Genomic DNA, 4,297 nt, shown 5'->3' with positions numbered 1-4,297 from the left:
AGCATTTGGACCTTTTTCACTGAGAGGATGGGATGTAGCCATTGACAACGGTGATGCCCTACATACAGCTTGCCATGGAAAGGAGTTAGAAGAACTGGATGAGTAAGTAGTGAAGCAGAGTTTCAAGAGGAGCACAGCATCTCCATACGCCTATCTGAAATTCCCACTATTGATTTACATAAGTATTTCTATCTTATTTTATTTTCTGTTTATTATTTATTTTCGAACTTATCATAAACCATTTAATCTGCCTGACTGAGATTTACAAGGTGACCATAGCTTGCTTCATACCAACAATCTCTGTGGGATCGACCCTTACTCACGTAAGGTTTATTACTTGGACGACCCAGTACACTTGCTGGTTAGTTGAACGGAGTTGTGGACCATGGTATTGGCACCAAGTTTTTGGCGCCATTGCCAGGGAAGAAAAAAGCAATGGATTTTACAAAATGCATAAACAAATGAATCACAATTTCGTCCACCACTAGAGCTTTTAGAGTTGCTGAAAGTCTCAGAAACAATTCTAAGAAGGAAGCTGAAGAAATCACCATGGAGCCAAACAACAACAACAATGTTGCAATTCCTAATGCTCCTAATGCTCTTGAGCAACCTAGAAGAACTCTTGATTCTTACACTGCTCCAAATCCCACTTTCTATGGCAGTAGCATTGTTGTGCCCCTGTGAATGCCAACAATTTAGAGTTGAAGTCTCAGCTCATTACTTTGGTGTAATAAAACTGTTAGTTTCATGGACTCTTGCAGGAAGACCCAAACTTGTTTATCTCTAATTTCTTGCAAATTTGTGATACAGTGAAGACCAATGGATTCCACCCTGATATTTACCGGTTGTTGCTCTTTTCATTTGCTGTATGGGACCGAGCTAAGCAGTGGCTTGATACACAACCCAAGAAGAGCCTGAATACATGGGATAGTGTGGTTAGTAAATTCTTGACTAAATTCTTTCTACCTCAGAAACTGACCAAGCTAAGGATCGATGTTCATACATTCAAGCAACAAGAGGATGAATCTCTCTATAAGGCTTGAGAGAGGTACAAGGTGATGCTCAAAAAGTACCTTCCTGACATGTTTCCGGACAATATACAGTTGCAGATTTTCTATGATAGGAATACTCAGGCCGCTAGGACCTCTTTGGATAGTTATGCAGGAGGATCCCTTCATATGAAGAAAACCACTAAAGAGACTCTAGAGTTGATTGAGATGGTTGCCAACAACCAGTATTTATACTCTTCTGAAAGGACCGCCATGAGAAAGGGAGTCATGGAACTTGATGCCTTAAACACTATTCTCACCCAGAATAAGACTATGTCCTAATAGATAAATGTCATTAATCAACACTTGGGTGGACTACAAGTTTCCACTATTAATACCCAAGATGCTCCCTATGATATGAGTGGTGGATTTTTTCAAGGTGAGACTTTTGATTATGGTCAATTTCCCTCTGAACAGTTTAATTATATGAGCAATTCCTAATAATCGTTTCTCCAGGACTTACAACTCGAGGTGGACGAATCATCCAAATTTTAGATGGAAAAATCAACCACAGAGGGACCAGAATTTCAATAACAATCAGGGCCATCAGAATAATTTCAATCGAAGTAATTTCAACAAAAATAATCTACCATTCATTTCTCAGAGATCTTATAACTTGGAAGGTTTAATTGCTAAACTCTCCAAAAATACTATTAGTTTTATACAGAAAATTAAAGCTTCAATTAGGAACTTGGAGGTTTAGATGGGTCAACTAGCAACAAAAGTTGCTAAAATTAATAAAAGGTCCACCAATACCTTTACTAGTAACAGAATTTCAAATCTAAGAGAGGAGTGTAAGGCTATCACCTTGATAAGTGGATAAGTGGCAAGTACAGATGCAAAAGTTACTAAAAAGTCAGTTGAAAAAGAAGCTTTGGAGAAGGCACAAGCCAAGGAGAAGCACGTCCCTGAGAGGCACCCTGATAATCCTTTTCCAGTTGATGTCGAGCAATACAAAGTGAAATCTTCAGTGCCTGAGTATAAACCCAAAATTCCATATCCTCAAAGGCTTCAAAAGGAGACCAAGGACAAGCAGTTTTCAAAGTTTTTGGAAGTCTTCAAAAAGTTGCAAATCAATATTTCTTTTGCTAAGGTTTTAGAGCAAATGTCTCTCTATATTAAATTCATGAAGGAGTTACTTTCAAGAAGAGAACTTTAAAGGAAGATGAGACAGTGGTCTTGACCAAGAAAAGTAGTGCCATAATTCAGAGTAATTTGCAAAAAAAATGTCAGATCTAGGGAGCTTTCAAATTCCATGTACCAGTGGGAGAAAACTTTTGAGAAAGCCTTATGTGATCTGGGTGCAAGCATCAATTTAATGCTCGTGTCTATGATGAAGAAACTGCAAATCAAAGAAGAGTAACCAACAAGTATAGCACTATAAATGGCAAATAAATCTTTGAAGCATGCACATGGAATAGTGGAGAATATCTTGGTCAAAGTGAAAAAGTTCTTCCTCCCAGCAGATTTTGTAATTCTTGACATGGGGAGGATGAAAACGCCTCTATAATCCGAGGAAGACCATTCCTAACCACTGGGAGAGCCCTAATTGATGTTGAAGAAGGTGAAATGATACTGAGGGTGCATGAGGAGCATTTGATCTTCAAGGTTTTTAAACCCATAAATCACTTAGGTGAAGAAGAAAATTGCATGAAGACTGAGTTCATTGATCCAAGTCTCTAAGAACTCCCTGATGATGTAAAATAGAGTTTGCAGTTCAAGCCTCCTTTGGTGGGAATCAATACAATCCCCCCTGACATCAAACCTAAGTTTGGTGTTGGGTGTGCGTCATCCACCAAGGAGGAAGTTCCCAAGAAGAAAGTGCCCAGAGATGGAGAAACAAAAAGATTTCCACTGAAGGTTTCTCTCCAAGGTTGAAGGTGGTGTTGACTCGTAATCCAGTGTTTCCTTATACAGTAAATAGAATCCTCTCTCTTGAGCATATTGAGCTACTTTATGGGGACACAGGGAGAAAATTTACAGTGAAATGAGGAGTTGAAGCACTATTATCAACCCCCACCTTAACAAGAAATCAACCATCAAGCTAGAGATGTTAAAGAAGTACTTGTTAGGAGGCAACCCAATCTTTAATATCCTTTAATTTTATATTTATTTTTATTTTTTTTATGTTATTATGGTTATTTGTAGTTCTCCTTCGTTTTACATGTGTTTGGTTCATGCAAAGTGTTTAAAATAGGAACAGATGCTTTCAGAATGACGTATAGACCATCATAGAGGGAATACCTTTCGGGTATGCCTTGCCGCCAAACTTGGCCATTTGGCATTTGGAGTCGTGGCATGCACTCCAAAAAAGCTTCTTGCTGGAGGGTTGGAACCAAACTTGGGCATCTGAAATTTGGCGCCGTGGCACGCACTCCAAGAAAGTTCCTTGCTGGAGGGTTGGCGCCAAACTTAAGCATATGAAGTTTGGCGCTGGAAAAAAAATTAATTTTTCTTACCCTTATATCACTCCCTTCTTCTTTTGCAATATTTTTTGTTTTTACTCATCTGTGCGCTTTTTATGTCCTTTCCTGTTTTCAGTTTTTCTTTACTTGGAGACAAGTAAACTTTTAAGTTTGGTATTGTAGAGCGAGCTCTCTGTTTATTTTATCATCAATGGCACCAAAGGGAGGTGAATCATCTTCACGGAGGAGCACATCCTGGAGAGAGAGATACCCACCATGATGGCTTAGGTGGTTCGGTTCCTTTTATGTTAATTTCTTGTTTTTTCTGTTTGATTTATATGTTATTTTCATGAGTCTTAGTAATTCCTAGTCTTCATAGCTTAGTTTAATTATGTTTCAATGCAATAATGTGTCATGTATCACTGTCTGAGATTGAATCCAAAAAGAAAAAAAAGAAGTGGTGTAATGCATGAGAAATTGAGTTTATATTCAAGTGTTGTCTTAATTATTTAGATGTGGTGGTGTTTACCTGTGACTTTGAATGCATGATAAGAACAGTGCATATTGAAATTTAATCAAAGAATGTTGAGACATGAGGGACAAGAATTTAGAAAATTATTATGAATTCTCTAATTTAAACAAGAAATTAATCTTGAAGCAAAATAAAATAAAAGAAAAGGCTTAAGGATATGAGCATCAATGGCTAGGAAGGTTAAGAATGGTCAAAAGCTCAAAGAGTTATTTTCCTAGCTATATGCTTGTGGTATGACTGTGTCAAGGAACTCTTGAAATAGAGCACTTAGAGTCAAAGCCAAGTGCAATAAAGAGTATGTCAAAGGCTCT

Source organism: Arachis duranensis, chromosome 3 (assembly GCF_000817695.3).
Source record: "Arachis duranensis cultivar V14167 chromosome 3, aradu.V14167.gnm2.J7QH, whole genome shotgun sequence".
Classification (NCBI taxonomy): Eukaryota; Viridiplantae; Streptophyta; class Magnoliopsida; order Fabales; family Fabaceae; genus Arachis; species Arachis duranensis.
This window is presented reverse-complemented; position numbering follows the sequence as displayed.